We start from the raw sequence: 17,336 nt of genomic DNA on the forward strand, positions 1-17,336 counted from the left end.
ACGGATCTGCATTTGCAGATTTCCAATTTGCAGATTTTTCTGCATTTGCAGAAAAAAAAAACACCCTCACAAAATAAATGAGGTTTCACAGGTTTCCCAGAGGCTGCTGTGGACTATGGGAGCGGGAGAGTAGGGAAGCCCTTGACAGTCTCGACACTGAATTGATTGATACGAGAGCGATGCTATTTGGCTTGACTAATATCAACAGCAGCATCAATATGCTGGTGTTTTCTAGGATGTCATAGCTTACCCCCAAAATTTATGTTCCTTGGACAGAAAGATGATGGTTTTACTTACAAATAACAGAAGTGGCCCCTGGAGAAAGGCTTAGAAAGTACAGGTGTCTAGGAGCTGGCAGCTTATTGCAGAGAGAATCTCCAGCCTGGGAGTTGCTGGTCCCCTCATCGATTTTGGAGAGGGGCCCCATCGACAGGGAGATAAAACACAGCAGGAGAGAAAGGCTGGGAGATGGGGAGGAAAAGAAGAGAACTTCCCACTCCAAGAACTTGCTGCAGCGCTGATCCACCAGCCTAAGCAGCTCCTTTAATAAATTAGAGAGCTATTCATTGAAATGGCTTCCTCCGTCCCCACGCTGCCAGTTAATCTGTAATTCAGATAGATCAGTCAGAAGGCAAGAGTCCAGCATATAAAATGATTAATTCCTCCACGGCCCGGGGAAATTTCACTTTCTAAATAGCCCGGCGCGCCGCTCTCCTCGCGGCTCGCTGCGGGTCAGCGGGGAACAGCCCTCGCGCTGAGCACGGCCCGGCCAGCGCGGCGGGGTCTGCGGCAGCCCCACGGGGCAGCTCAGCACGACCCCGGCAGCGAGTTCGGGTCGCACCTCGCAGCGCCCGCCCGCTTCCCCGGCCAGGACCATCCTGCCACCCGGGCAGCCCGAGGCCAAACTGCTCTGCACAGGAAGGGCTTTCCAGAAAATATTGTTTATGCAGCAAGACTGCAAACCTGGTTTGAAGAAATGCAGCATCCGCTGAATGCAAGCTAGAACCAAAAGCAGCTGGGACCCAAGCAAGCACGGAGGGCAGGGCAAGGAGAGGAGCCCATCTAGCATCCCAGGTCCCAGCTCCCACATGGGAGTTCCTGGCAATCCCACTGCCACTTCCATCCTCTACCACCTCACTGCAGCACTGGCAGGAGGAGATGCTGCTACACAGGTTAGATATTTGCACCTGACCAATCATACCTACCAGAGAAAGGGAGGGATGAGCTTGGAAGGGAGATGTGAAATACCTTAAAAATGTGCCAGTAGTGCAAGAAAAAGACCAAAAGGAGGCCTCTGTCTAGAAGATACCAGTGAAGAAACCATACAGATGAAGGTGCTTGGGAGACAACTCCAGGGTAGGAGCTGGTCAGATGGATAAGCTGCACTGGGCAGCAGGGAGAAGTTGTATGAAATTCCACGTGAGACCAGGGACATCTGAACATGCCAGCCCCAAAGGCTACAGAATATAAGCAAACATCTTCAAAATGCCAGGAGATAAGAGAGAAGAGGAGCAACTCAACCAAGATGACCCTTTAAAGGAAGCAAAAGTCACCCTATGTGCAGCTGACCCCAGCAATGGCCCAACCACAGAGGGCATTAGGGCAGGCTCTTCAGAGACTCCTGCTGATCTGAGGCCCACGGGTAGCTCGTGCAAACTCAGTTGCCAATGTTTTTCATTTGTGTGAGGACAAGAGGGATCTCCAGCCAAATCCCTATCCCCGTTCACATATTCCACATCCTGCCCCCAAGCTATTTCATCAGCATCCCGAAGGCCTCTTGTTAGTCTGCGAGCCAGGAGGGCAGAACAACAGGGTGTTCAGCATTTCCCTTCATGACTAATCACGGGGACGCCAAGAACAGCATCTGCAACGGCCAAGCAAAGCACTGAGTGCTGCTTCCTTGCCCCACACCCCATTCCCCCAAAATGCATCTCTCGCCTGAGGACTTTGTAGCTCATGGCAAGAGACACGACCCAGCATCCTGGCTGCGAAGGCAGATCCGAACACGACTCTCCCATCCACACCGTCGGCAGGAGCAGAAAAGAGCGAGTAAACAGCATCCTCACGCACAGCACGGCAAGGAGAAAGGGCTGAAGTTACAACAAGAGAAGGCTTGCGCCAGGCTAGCAGCTCTGCTACCAGTCTGTAGAGCTTCGAGCCAAGCGCCCCTTGCCCAAAGCCCACCCAGGAACAGCCCCCAGCTGGGGCAGCAACCAGGTCTACAAACCCCTGCCTAGGGCCACCCGCAGCATCACCTGGGAGCACCGGGGCAGCACAAGCAGCTCGGGGCGCTCCAGGTAGAGCGTGAGGAGCTGCAGGGGCTGAGGCACCTGGACCCCGACCAAGCAGCTTTCTAGAAGCAGCTATCAAGTCGCTGCAGAAGTCGTAGTGGAACGGAGCCACTTTTCATCCTACCTCTCAAGGAAATCATCGCTGCTGCTGCGCAGACACAATTACGTCTCCAGAGCCCTTTAACTGCAGCTCTTGAGGGCTGAGTGGGCTGGTGCAAATCTATTCACAGGGCTGACATAGCCTGGCTGGGCAGGGACGCTCTGCCTCCGACTCACTCCCTGCGGAGGGACCCAGAGATAAGAGCAGCAATGGGGCAAGTTCCAGGGAATGGCTGTAGGCAACGTAACGGCCCAAGCAGCTTCCCCAGGGGGACCCACGCCTCTTCCCAAAGTCCAGGCCAATTTTCCATCTTATCCTTCCAGAACTCCCTTCTAAAGATAAATGATAACAAGCAATGCTAATCCCGCACCTTCAGCCCCCCGTTTCACACTAGCTGTGTGCTCCTGGGCCCGGAGGCAGCCCCTGCTCCAGGACGCGGCTGCGCACGCGGAGCCGCAGCAGTGCACAGCGACATACGGCCGTCTCGTCCCCCAGCAGCCACGTCCTCCGCGCGGCCGCGAGCGGTGCCAGGATCCGAGCGCCGGCGGATGAGAGCACCGGGTCGGCTTGGCCGCCAGCCTCGGGGACGCCTTGCCAAGTCCACGTTTGGAGCAGAGAGATGCAGGAAGCACTTACTGTGGGACCCCTGAACTGCATCGCAGAGCCCTCTCCGGGCTGGCAGCGCCAGCTGGGTGATGCTTTATCATAGCTGCCATCTGGTTGTTTGCTTTGCAATGCTCTGCTCCTCCTGGCTGTGTTCAAAGGCTCCTACCTGCGCTCAGGAAGCAGTGCCGGAGCTCCGCAAACAATCCGCAGGCAGGTAGGAGAGCGGGGATGGGGAAGAAAGGGGAGGGGGAATCAAAATTTAATTAAAGACACTTTTGCTCCAGGGTCTCTGAAAATTACAAACTCATAAATCTCTTCCTAAATGCCCTGCGCAGCTGCTGCGCCAGCCGCCTGCCGGTCCCGCTAGGAGGGCCATAAAGCACGAGCACGAGGCTCGGCTCCCTCCCTCCACCTCCGCCCTGCTACAGAGGCAACCTTGAGCGGCCTGCCAAGCCCGTGACAAGTGTTTTTGCGAGAGGAGCTATCAATCTGCACCCCCGTTAGCTGCTCGGTGCAGGGAGCTGCTCCTTCCACCCACGGCCCGTGCACGACGAGAGGGGGGATGCAGGGACGGGCAAAAGTCTCTGCAAGCGGAGGGCACAAGGTCCCAAGACCACGTTCCCAGGTGCACCGAGTTCTCAAAAAGCAACTTTTTGTGATGAAGATGACCAAGGAACGTGGTAAATGAAAAGGCAGATCCAGAGGGAATTTGCTAGCCAATGGCAATCGCAGGGCACTCTAGAGAATAATCTCATCTTCCAATAATTTCCTCATTAATCTGCCCTGTATTTTCTCCTGTGGCTGAGGAGAACACTCCCCAGAGGATGTGGAATTGCTGTCCAGCCCAAACTCACTTCTCAGAGGACGGTACAGAGGAATAGGTATCATCTCCTGCCTAACAGCAGCAGGAACAAACTGTTTTATCGTGTTCCCTCCATGCAGCCAGGAACGGACTGAACTCCAGCCGGCGGGGGAGTCGCACGGCACTACTATATTTAACCAAAGCTCCCCGTGCAGTCTGTAGTAGTGCTCCGAACCACGGCGTGTCTGATGAGAGCCAGCAGAGTAAGAGCTAGCGAGGCGGATCTGGGGCAATCTTCACCCTTTACTTCCAAATGGCTACAACTTTGAATGCAGGAGCACAGCATCCTGTTTTCCACAGCCTGGTCTTGACTCTTCTCTGCTAACAGCAGTTATTTAGCAAATAGGTAATGTAAACTTGCTTTCTTTTCCTTAAAGGAGACATCAGTAAGGGAGAGTAGCAAGTTTCCTGCACAAAAAGGGACTGATATATAATAAAACCCACTGCTGAAATACAACACTGGCTAAACTACAAGCAGAAAAAAAAATAGCAAAAAGGTTAAAAAGGTATTTATATGCTAGTAACAGCCTCCAGAAGCATTCACCCCACCACGGGCTATGCTTTGAACCACATCAGCTCTTCACCCACCCAGGAATGCCCATTTTCCAGAGGAGAGAGAAGCAGGACAGACCCGCGTCAGAAAGTCAAGGCAGTTTAAGTAACATTTTTTCAGCCAGACAGCAAAGAAAGGTAGGATGGCTCTGAAGAAACATCAACCACACCAACTTTGTCCTATGAAGAACCGAGACGAAAACCTGAATCTCTCTGGGAATCCCGACAAATCTCACATCTCTCTAGTTATGTAATGAGGGAGCTTCTGCTGCATGTTGTGAGCAGAAGCCCAAGAGCTGAGAACTGAGGCAAGATTATTTCTAGTCAGCTCTCAGAATCTTCCCAAACAAATTCTCCAAACCAGACTTGGAACACATAGGACACACATAGATTATTTGGATCAAACAAATTCTGAATATCCTGTAAACAAGGGCATCAACTTTGCTGCACTTCTAGACCAGCTAGACAACTGAAACCCCACTAGGCAGAGGAGGCATCACAACAGATACCATAGCTTGCAATGAACATGTGAACACTGGAGGGGCAACACACAATCACTGAGGCTGGTTTCTCTCGCAGCTTCAGCTTCCCTGGTCTTGTTGGTCCGAAAACACCCAGGGACAGAACCTGCGTCCCCTCCAAGCTCACAAATGAATTTGTATGGCTTGCTTAAATCATCTCCCCTAAGGCTGTTCTCCAAGCTGCACAGGTAATGCTTGGAAAGCAGCGGAGGAGCAAGAAAATCAAACCTTCCTGCAAAACGCAGCCGCAGCCTGTCATGCATGCGACTGCTCCAGCAAGAACATCAGGGAAGAGGGCAACAGTTCAGAGCAGGGCAATAACTAACAGGCGTCTCTCGCATCCCACAAAAGCATCTTGATATCATTACTAGTCTGTGTAGCCACTTATCTACACCATTATCTGCAGTATCTAATTTTTATCTACAGCACTTATTTATCTATGCAGAGCATCTCCTTATGCACTTATCTTTCTACAACGGTCTCTATTCTAAAACAATAGTGCTCTTTTCTTCCCCCCTAATTTGCAAAGTAGGGCAGTTCCCAGGAGAGAAGGGCCCTTTCTCCAGCGTCCCTGCTGCCACGCGGGGGACTCCATGCGGTCGGGGTGGCATGGACACGGGACACGTGCCTGCCGGGAGGAGCCGGCGCACGGGTGCGCGTGACAGCAGGGAAGGTTCGAGCTTAGGAGAAGTGTGGAATATGCTGCCACGGGGAATCTCCTTTGCAGCGTAACCCGGGATGGCAGCTGACCCAGCTTTATCTTTCTACCTGCCTAATCGAATCTCCTTCCCGCTGCGGCCCTGGGTGCACGTGGAAACACACAGACCTGCAGATGTTCTCCTCTCGGTCACACCAAGGTGACTTGGCTGGGGACGACCGCGCTCAAGGTTGGAGCCCCTGTTTTGTCCTGCAGCTCATACTCTATCTCAGTGACTAGACAGCAAGAACAGACCCTTAAGGACCCAAGAGCAGACAGACTGGACCCCTGACCCCAAAGCTAAGGGCAGTGGTGCTGAGCTCCACACCCTTCAAGCTCCTTTACCTATGGCATTAGCCTTCTACTTTATCCTTTTGTTTTATTCCCCTTGACGAGTGAAAAAGGCAAACAAGAGCTTATAAATTATCAATTCTTCTTGATTGATTTTGCTGAGAAAAGCACATAAAACAATCACACAACAGAGCAGAGGAATAATTTAGCATTTCAAGCAGGGCCTGGCAATGTTGCTGAGACAGCTCTGTGCAGGCAGACTGCTCCCAAGCTGCCCCACAGGATCCCCTCGCTCCAGCCTCTCCCTCCTGCCCTCTGGGAATATGGAAGCAAAGCCTAAACTTCCTTTTCTCCCCGCTGCCTTAAAATGCCCCCACTTCCAGTAGTGGGGCAGTTCCTTCCCAGCCCAGTTACCTGATGACTCACGAACATGAGCTCAGGTCTGGGCACACAGGAGACTCTATGGTGTGACAACCCACAGGAGCCAGACTGCTGCTCCTCTTTACCATACCTGTGCATGAAAGGCTGCTATTTCCACCGCAGAATTTGCACTGCAACTTACTGAGGCTATTAAAACCAGGTGTTTTGATTTAGTCTCCTTCAGGGGCTTGCTACTGTGAATGGTTCATACAGCTGTGGTCCTCCCGTTCCACACTTAGGGACAAACTCACTGATACTTCCGAGCTCCTTTCTCTCTGTGAACTCCCAAAGAAGATTCCTCTGTTGAGTTTCTCCAACATCACATCCAATTTTTCTTTTCTGAGTCATAGAGGGAAATAATAGCGTCTCCCCCAGAATTAGCAACTGCAGAACCCCACTTTCTGCTGCCAGGTTGCATGCATAGTGTTTAAATTGCTTCTCACAGACTACAACGGACACCATGCAGTAGCGCCTAGCTGCACATGCAGTTTTTAGTTTCTACTTATGAGGTTAGTACGATAACCAAAATGCTTAGCAAGGTAGCTGATGAAATCACCCACTGATTACCTGCAAGACTGGAGGCAGCAGAAAGCAAAACAAACAACTCTCATACCTTCAGTAATAGGGGTAGATTTGGTAGATTAAGGTCTTTCACTTTTATTCCTGTAACTTTTCTAGCTGCAGACATGTTCCACAGACAAAACCGTTTGTTCCACAGGGTGGGAGGCAGCTTGCTTTCAGCCACTATCAATGCAGCATGAAACATGCAGCTCCCTAGAGTCAGGGATCGCAATTCGGGGGCCCAAATGGCCATTTTCCCAATCTTTGGGATCTCCGTTTGCTTGGTTTCAACTCCGAAGAACAGAGCATTTACTAAACCTGACCTGCTTCTCCTGCCTTACAGAAAGGTTGGGTTTTTCACCACGCAGCAAAAAATATATATATGCATACATATATTAATGCATGTGCATGCACTTAGAAATAAATAAAGATGATGATGAAAGAGATGGTGGCTTAAAAATTATATTCCCTGCTGCAGTAATGATCTGATTAGGCTCCATTCCTACCGCATCCTTCATGCGCTAAGTCATCTTTACAGAGTTTCAGTTGCTTGAAGGAGATGGATGGGGGGAGGATTTGTCTGCACGTGAGATTCTCATACATGCAGCCCTGAAAGGATTGTACATTAACCCCTGGTCATCCTACAAAATGAGAATTTTTCTCAGGCACTGAAACACCTTTTCTGCTTTTTTGGTTTGCTTTTTCTCCAGCAAAGTCTTTTTAAAACTACAATTTCATCCTTCCAGTTTATGCACACACTTGGTACTTCTGCATGAGCTGGAAATCCATGCACCCTTCTCAGTCTGTTGTTTCCCCAATCTCACCCAGACTTACCAGCTTCCTTGCAGATCTGGCTTTCATCTTGCTCCCTTGCTCTCATTCCCAAGCTGCTTAGGAAATCTGAAGACCTGAAGCGCCAGCTCTGCTCCACCAAGCCATATTCCAGCTGCTACTGACTGCATTTCTCAAGATGAAGACTGAATATTCAAAGCTTTCCTTTTTCTCACCTTTCAGAAGTTGATTTTCAGATTCACACGACACCTGCAGCCCAAGTGACTGTATGGGAATTTCCCATCCTTAAGCTGCCTTCATCCAGGCCTCCAGCTTGCTGTGAATTACAAGGGATTCCTTTCAAGGCGGCCTGACACCCAACTAAGCTGTTCAGCACAGCCACACCTGAACGAGTGTGCCAAGCCTGGCATAACCCACAGGATAAGGCCCAAAGTTGCAGCCCCAAAGCTACTCCATCACTCCCTGGGAATGAGGCATGGGACAGGGCATCAATTCCTCAGCAGTCCCAGGAGACTGAGCCCTGTCCCGGGATGCTCAGAGCCAGCTGGACAGTCCCACACGCACAAAGGGCCCAGCAACCTGCTCTGCACTCAGGATGTGACCCAATGCTTTTGTCGGGGTGACTCTGAAGAGGCTGTGGACACTCTGGAAAGTGGCACTTCCAAAGGCACAACCTGCAATCGGATGCTGACCCATATACAAAGGGCTGCCTCGTGTATTTCCCTTTCCAGCCTGCACCATCGGAATCAGGGGAAAACAGTCCCTGCTGCTTCTGCAAATGGAATAGAAGGGAGCTCACACAGCACCTCTTGTCTCCCCAGAGGTCGTGTGTGGCTCTCATGCAAAGCTGCTATTGCTGTTGATATGCATGTTCCTTTCACAACTAAATTATATTTTTTCTATTTTTTCCTTTTTTTTTGTAGTCAAGGAAATAAGAGTCTTAAAAAAAGAAAGCACAAGGATAGAGGAGGCTGAGCAAAGGAGATCAAAGACTCCAATTTACTTTCCCTCATCCTTGTAGGAATTAGAGATCACTTCGTAGTAAAGCATTTATAATCGAGATTAAAAGACAAATAAAGGGAATCTGTTGCCTAATGAAGTTTGATTAACCTACAAAAATCCCCCCAAATGCAGGACCTTGCCTTGCTGAGACTTGAAGGGAACTTTCTGCGGGATCTCAAAACATAAAACAAATCACTTCCCATGTCAGACCAGCACCTTCAGTGCCTGGAGCCAGGAAGCTGGGAACCAGTCACTGGTGCAGTAAGGCTGTATGTGGCAACAGCCTCTACTGCAGATGGTGCCAGGACGGACGGGCCGGTCTCACACTCTGAGACAGTTGGTCACAGAGCTGGGGGTGCAATTATGTCTCCTAACTGTCCCTGTCCCATTTGCTCGGGCAGGGGACTTCTCTACAAGGGCCCATCCAAAAGCAGCTCTGGTGCTGCCGCCTCGCGCAGCCGCGGGCTCCAGCTGAGACCTGCCAGGGCGACGGCGCCTCTTCTCATCGCACAGCGGCGAAGCAGGAGCCTCGACAGACCACGAAACCTGTTCCAGCAATCCTGGGGCTGGGAGAGCGGGTAAAGGGAACACTAGGCTGTTTTGCAAACTTACACAGAGCACAGCTCCACTTTGTCACGTGCCACCGACACCGCAGCTCGCGTGGCCGAGAAGGAAACGTTTCCTGCAGGCTGCTGCTACAGCAGAGGAAATTGGAGCTCCAAGCCAGGCGACGTCAACGCAGTGCAGCTGCAGCGCGTGTGCAGGGGCCTCAGTGCTCTCAGGGCTGCACTTAGGGCCATGCATCTGAACACAGCGTATTCTCCATGCACGGTTCCATCTCCCTTATCAGCCAGAATAATTTGCTTCCAGCAGAGACAGTGCTCAGCGGCAGATCTAAAGACTGATTTAAATACCCTGACCACGGCATTACACGAGGGGAGCGTGTAGAGCAGGGCTGCACAGGGTATCACTGCAGAGCTTGGAAAGAGCATTTGCAGCAGGTGATGCCTGTGCCATCAGTCAGCACAGAAATAAATCACTACCTTTGCCTCCATCCACATACCAGCTTATGTCATTTGGCAGCTCAAACTCAACTAAATTCATTACTCTAGGTCACGTTTTAAGAGGATGGCACGCATGGTACAGCTCCAAAGCAGAAGGAAAGCTTTGCTGTTGGGTGCAAAATATAACTCCTCTAGCTATGTAGTCGACACCACAAAGCAAATAAATTTTTTAGGTCTTAGCTGGTGCCTCCTCAATCCTCATTTCCAGCCCCAAAATGTTCGTCAGAAACAATGGCCAAGAAAGTGCTGTTTCTCTTTAAGTGCTAATTTTCCCAGGGGGGTACATTGCTTTATTGCATGTAGAAAAAAATGGGGAAAGCTTTCGCTCCTATTTGGGGATTCATTTGGCTGCATGCCTTTTCTCATCATAACTTACGTTCTTACTTATCTTTTATTAAAGCATCTCAATGCACTTGGGAATAGATGCCCAGGAATAAAAGAGAAAAAGCATAAAAATAAAAAGCTCCACTGCTATTAGCGCTACAAAACAACCAGATGGCTTGGAATGACGAGCTGCCTGCAAAGCAGAGAGGCTGTCCCAGAAGAGCAGGAGTCTGAGGTCAAATTTAAGGGGACCTGGACTAAGCTAGAGGGTCCACTCCACCAGAGCAGTGCTGGCTGCGAGCTCCGGGGGGACCCAGCAGTGCAAATGGAGCCCGTGGCGCACACTGATACTGGCATCAGCTGCTGGGGACTTTGTCCAGGCTCGAGAGAGAGCTCGGCAGCTCATCGCACTCACTCCGACCTCACCACCTTCACCTTCCTCACCGTCACCTTCCACCCTCCTTCCCAGCGGCCCCGCGGAGGTTCCGTGCGATGGGAATGAGGACGTCAGGGAGGATGGAGCCAGGGGAGAGGGTGAGGGCTGAAGCGGCGGGACGGCAGCGGTGCCCACGCGAGGCCGCCCCCGCCGCGGCGCTCGAGCACAAACGCAGCAGCAGCGGCTCGGTGCACTCAGACACTCCCTGCAAGGAAGCTGTGAGAAAAGCCCTCCCTAACGCGTATGAGCACAGCTGAACACAGCTCCCTCCTCCTGCCCTTCTGCAAATTACGGGGATCTTGTCACTAATTATCAGGCTCAACAAGTGAAATTGCACCATTTGCTGCAGACGGCACTGGAGAAATGCCACAAAAAGCGGGATTTAGGGCAAAGACCCCAGCGGGAGGCGAGGGAAGCCCCCGGGAGACCGCGCCGAGACACGGGGCAGGGAAGGGCAGCGGCCGCGCTGGTGCTGCGCCCTGTTTGCCTTTTCCTCTGCCTGATGTTTACTTCAAGCATCGCACTCTGAGGGCTTATAAAGAGGATTAAGTGGTGAGGAGGTCTCGCCGTTAGGAGGAATTAATCAAGCAGTAATCAGAAAGGAAATTAATCTGAAGAGTTAATTAATCAGTTGAGGCAGGGAGACTGCAACCAGTCCTCCCCATCCCGCCTTCCATGTTGCTGTTTCACACACTGGCACCAACCTGGCAGCTGCAGGGAAAGGAGAGAGAAGCCCAGCAGGAGAGAGCACCCAGCTGCTCCCGTAGAGCCCCATCCCGCTCCCGTAGAGCCCCATTCCCGCCCCATCCACCTCAAAGGTTCCTGGAGGCCGAGGCATCCCCTTCACAGACTCTTTCCTATCCCTGTTACCTCTTTCCTTTAAAAAAAAAAAAGGTCTCCGGCTACGCAGCCCCCAGCTTTCTGATTGCTTAATTGATTTCCTACACCCCAGTTTCTCCTTCTAACATCCTTTTTACTTCTCCATTGTTTGACTCTTCTAAATATGCACCACTGGGGATCGATTCTGCTTCACTCTTGTCTAGCTGGATTTTTATATATATTTAGCTGTTTTTTTCTTAATCTTTCTTACAATACATTCCCTGCAGAACCTTAATCATTTTAGTTGCTCTTCTCTGAATTGCTTCCAAAAGGAATCAGGCAGAATGTTTTGCAAATTCATTCCTGTCCCTTCCGGACTGCATTTTGTCTAATGCCTATTTCCCTCGTGATGAGACATGCCCCACACAGGCTGCTTGATCTGGGATTTTCAAATTTTGCTGCAGCCTGAAGTGTTTAGGAGAAAAAAAAAACCCTCTGCAATTCACAGGGGCTGCAACTTTATTCACACAATGCGTCTTTGAACCTACAAAACCTAGGCCAGTTTGCAAAGACATTTGAAATCTCATTAACTTCACCATTATTATTATTATTAGACTCTTTTTATTCACAGAGCAGACGTTTTAATTGCCTGCATGTCGAGAGCAGCTTCTATTGTGTGTTTTATAGACCGCAAGTACGGATTCATTTCTGTGTGCTGCCTGCAAGCTGCCTCCAAGGAGATGCAGCGAGTCCAGGGACGAGCCCAGGCTGCAAGGGCTGCCCCCAAACTGCTCCTTAAAAACCCTTTCTTTGGAGGGCAGCACCTCTGCACGTAGTTACCCCAAACTCATTTTGAATGACGTTTATCGTGGCTGCTGCCTCCTGGGAGATGACAGCTCAAACCTGAGCCAGCTCGGTTCACCTGAGCTGCAATGTCCAACAAAACAAGAGTCTCCTCCCTGGAATTAGCAGGGCAAGCGGATGCCACGTTGCTTACGGAAAAGGCAGCCCAGTGCTCATCCTCCTGAACAGGATTTACTTCTGCATGTAACAGGGAGGAGGACTTCTCTGTAGAAGGTGCTTCTGTAGCTCAGGAGGGCCCACACACAGGCCATGCAGGCCAAGCTACCCTTGGCCTTCCTGGCCAAGAAGCTACTGATACCAGAAGATTCATTACATGACAGGAATGGGAATTTTAAAAGACTAGCAACATGTGGACCACCAGCAATAAACATTGTTGCAGCTACAAATTCTTATCCCATCCAGACATTTTAAAAATAGTAAGAAAATAACGTACTTCACAAGCAAGCATCTGTGGGGAAAGGCTGCAGATTGGCAAGGTGGGTTGTGATACACAGAGGTGACTAAAGACTGAAGAGAAACCACTTGGGAAACTCAAGCGTGGCCGGAGTCCATCCTCGCCACCACGAGGGTGCCAGGAGGGCGCTCGCTGGCCACCCTCACCCACACTCTCCCTCAGCAGAGCCCCACAGCTTGGGCAGCCTCAAAGGCAGCCACGCGCCCGCCGCACCGGCCCACCCTGCCCGCGCTGCTTCACCAGCTCTGCAAGCGGTTTCATTCCTTCTCTGTGTCATCCCAGCGCCCTTCATGCCAGCATTATCACCAGGAAAGCCAGGGAAGGGTTGTCTTCTCTTCTCAAGTAAATGCCACCCCCACATAAAAGCTCCTGCGCCACCCAAGGGTCTCCCTTTTCTCCATACTGTGAACATGTCTCTTTTTCCTTTGATACATAAAGGCTGCCATTTCCATACATCCTCTAGAATGAAGAATGACCTTTAAAACTACTGTGGTTGCATAAAATGTGTTAAGATCTGTGGAGTCCAGGGGGATCTATGAGGCTCAGCTATTCTCCTGGATATCCTGAGCCAGGGAAAAGGCTCAAAGAGCTCCCCGTGTGCTTTTGTGCTGGGGAGACTACTTCTTCTCCCACCTCCCCACGCTGCTTGACTGAAAACTGCTGGATCCAATTCATTATAACACAGTTCCACTGTGACCGCCTGTTAGATAAAATTGATTTTAATAATTTATACTCTGCCCAGAACGATAGCATTCATACCACCAACAGGTATCCCAAATGCTGGCTCTGATCTGAAAAACTCTCCCTTCAGAGCCAGGGCCTTGGGTTCCTCAGCAATCGATCCCTTCTCTGTGTGGTACCTCAAGAGCAGAGATCAAAAGAGATGCCGCTGCTCTTCTAAATGTGCCCTAAATGCCACAAAGAGGGCACGCTGGCAGAGGCAAAGCCTTGCTTTGATACCTGCTCCCCTCCTGGCTCCAACGGAGGCTAAGGAGCGAAGATCTAGTCCCTATGGGGCTGGCCACTGTGTTCTGGCTTTCAGGGTGCAATGCTTTTATTTCGGATTTTTAGGGAGCAGTTCAAAGGAGAAGACATTAACCCCTCAGAACCCTGGTCTGCTGCAGAAGGAGCTCATGGCATCGCCTGCTGGGCTGCGATAGATTCCTGGGTCATACAGAGCTGGAGATGAAGTGATAAAAACACTGGGATAAAGCAAAAGAATAAACACCACACACACACACTAAATACATGAGCTTAGATATAAACATGCACAGCTAAAACGCACATCTCATATGATGCTAACAGATACATCAGTCCCCAAATCCCTGCAGAGCAGCAGACCATCTCCAAGGTCGTATTAGCAGGGAAGTAACACCAGCCCATCACCCCGGCTCCTGCTCTCCCCGTTTCCACGTTGATGTTTGCTCTCAATTTTAAACACTAGCTGTGTATCTTGTGGCCCAGCCTGGGACTGCTTTGCTCAAGTAGTGGTAAACACATGCCTTAATTCACTCATTTTCCAGGAAAAAATGTTTTCCCGGCATGAAAAACACACATCCGCTAGCGCGATGATGGACGCAGAGCGCACCGAAAGCTGCCATAACTAAGGCAGGCTTGGGAAGCAACTCGACCACGCGGGCGGTGAGTGGGAAAGCTTTACACACTGCACACGTCAGGGCAAAAAATATATACGTACCACACGCCTCAGCCTGCACGCCGGGAACAATATAGCACACAGGCTGCCCTGGTGCTGCGGATGCGGTTCAGTGTTTATGCCACAGGTATTAACCAGTCCCCAAGGCAGGTGACAGGGTCACGGGAGGGAAGGCCTGACTGCCCACCCGGTGCCTGGCGCAGGCCCCAGCACCGAGCACCAGTGCTGGGTCTCATGTCACACCAAGACGCAGGACAAAAGCAGAACTTGAGAGGTGGCCGCACAGCAGCACCGTGCCCCTGGGCATCAGGCAAAGAAGGGGCTGGCAGGACCTCAACCCTTCTCCCACTCGGGTGACCTCCCAAGAGAATGAGGATAGAGGATAGTTTGGCCGGGAGTCACCATGGGCAGGCTATCCCACAACGGCCAACAGAGCTGCCCTACACAAAGCCTTTACGAGCCACATTTTCCAGGGAACTTCTGGGGCACTGAATTCTTCAGGAAGTTGAGCCCCTGGCATGGCACGTGAAAAATGTCTTGGAAATCTGGTTCTGTGCTTCTCCAGTCCAAACTATGAATCACTACCCTGCTACATACTACATTCATCTACCATCCAAGCCTTTCCTACCAGCTTTTCAAATCTTCCTGAAGTTCAGGCCATTGCTCTTTGTCTCTTCTCCTTCTGAAAATATCTCTAATCTCTCTTTTTTCCTTTTGGTGCCTGCTGAAGGCTGTGATAATGTATCCTCCTTCGCACCTCTTCTTTCCTAGCTGACATGATAATAAAAAGTTTAATAATAACAACCTCCAACAAAGAGCACAGTGAAAGAGCGCGGGAAGCACTTCTCGTCATCGGATGCCAGATAGATCTGGCAAAAACACGTATATCTCAAAAGATCTTTAGTAAATGCTTAGACTTCTCTCAAAACCCACACATGACCCCTCATGGCAAACCAGCACCGCACAGACATTGCGAGGCTGGTCGACACACGGGCCAACTCTTAAGCAAGACCCCTGGAAAGCCTGTGAGGGCGCTTTCACCCCAAACGTGCACAGCACTCTCTTTGAGAAGCTTTCATTTTGGAGTCTCCCTGCCAGGTAATGGGGTATTTCACAGCAGGAGGCAGCCAGACCATTGCAGCAGTACGGCTGGGGTGATAAGTCCAGCACTGCTTCTGGGTCATAGGTGTCCGGCCTGAGCCACTGCAGTGGCTCTCAATGTATCTTCATGGGTGGCTCAAGATACTCACTGCCATCTCCAAAGGCATCCTCACAAAGCACAACTTAGCTAAGGATGACTGATGTCCCTAGGGCTCTCTCTACAGTCAGTGGAGAGATAAGATGCTACTTGAAATACTTCTGCATATGCCTAATGAGAAACCCACCCCTCCTGGGCAACAACAGAGGGTGTCTGCAGTGATTAGTCTCATTAGGCCCCTATGAAGGCCACCCCAATGCGAAATTGCTAGGTCCAAACAACCCGAGATGGACTCATTAGCAGAAGGTGAATGAAAACCCAGTCCTGCTCTTTAACAGCCTCCAAGGTGTCACTTTGCTCAGATGACTCCTTGACCTTTGTATGTTTTCATGGCTCTGGTGGTTACTATTCACCCTGGAGCCCATCTCCGCCCACAGCCCCTGCCCTGCTCTTCACTAGAAACCACACCAAGTTTCTCACTCTGCCTGACTATGAGTAAAGGCCTTTTACTCTAGTTAATAAAATACTTCATTACGTACCCTCCCCTGCTCCCATCACACGTATTTCAGCACTTGTTAGATATTAAGACCAGGATCATCAAAGGATGTTACAAGACTTTCAGTAGGATTTGTCTATTAATTCCCTTAGCTAATTCTTAAACTCCCAATGCTTTAAAAAGCCTGGCACACACATCTTTCTCAACAGGTAACCACAAATGAAATTATCCACCAGCTGCTTCTTCAGCAAAGCTCAGCTGATCTGCTGGGACCCCCCAGCAAAGCGCAGCTGCGAGGATGATGCTTGGAGCTGCCCTCGCGCTAACGGAGACCAAACCGGGGGCTCGTCCATGGGTCCCCCTTCCTCCAGGAGGGGACGCACAGCGACAGCCTGACCTAGCGCTGCTCCTGGACATGAACTAGGAGTGCAGCCCCTAGACACTGCGGTGTCTGCGGCACAAGAAAAGGCGCATCCACAGCAAAGGCGTAATCTGTGCACTTGTGACACTGCCCCAGAAAGGGGGATAAACTACCTCAAACAGATGAGGAACGCTCATTTCTTTATCCTTTAGGAGCCAATATTTACTATCAACATTTCCTTCAGCCTGCAGCTTGCAGGAGATTATGTCTTAGCATCCTGAAGTCTTTCTTTGGTACAGCGACACATTTGACCCCCTGCATCTCAACAGCTGCAGCACAAGACAAACAGGAGCAACACAGGCTGCTCACTCAGAACATGAGCTGAGCAGCACAGAGTGATTCCACACACATTTCCAGACTCCGAAGCGATGAGTTAAAATTCAAAGCTTCAGTCCTCATTCTTAAAGCCCTGCTAAGACAAACTACCCAAAGGCCATTTTGTCTTTGCAACCACAGCTGCAGAGCTCCAGCATGAAACAAATGTTTTACCTTAACAATGCACGGAGATTTGAGTTTTGGAGCACCTACAAGAGCATGCAGATTTTACACCTCCCAGCAGCACAACTTTATACAGGAAACCCATCTCTGCTTTATAAACAATTCAGAGGCCTGCCTTCTCACACAGATGCTTGCAGTAATAATATTCATATAGCATTTCATTTTTTACCATTTCCTTTCAATGTGCACGTGAAGATGAAACCTAAAAGCGCCATTTCAGACATATCCTAAGAGTAGCATTTCAGTGCTCAGGTAGTTGTGCTGAACCCAGTGTGAACGTGAGGCAAACATAAGGTTAATAACTTCAGTCTGGCACTTGGTTCCACCCGCTCAAGCTAACAACAGCTCGGACGTAGGAGGACCTTTGACTGCAGTAAGATGGACTGTAGCAAGATGTAGCTGCTACTTGATCA

At 50.5% G+C, this 17,336-nt stretch overlaps 1 protein-coding gene across 3 annotated transcripts in view; it reads right to left on the reverse strand.

The window, feature by feature from the left end:
• The window catches only part of NTRK3 (neurotrophic receptor tyrosine kinase 3), a 210,731-nt gene that overhangs the window by 102,449 nt on the left and 90,946 nt on the right, over positions 1 to 17,336 (reverse strand). The gene's annotated exons all lie outside the window — the stretch shown is intronic.

The sequence above is a fragment of the Tinamus guttatus genome, unplaced genomic scaffold (assembly GCF_059628265.1).
Source record: "Tinamus guttatus ecotype Peru unplaced genomic scaffold, ASM5962826v1 Tinamus_guttatus_pri_ptg000004l, whole genome shotgun sequence".
In the NCBI taxonomy this organism is placed as follows: domain Eukaryota; kingdom Metazoa; phylum Chordata; class Aves; order Tinamiformes; family Tinamidae; genus Tinamus; species Tinamus guttatus.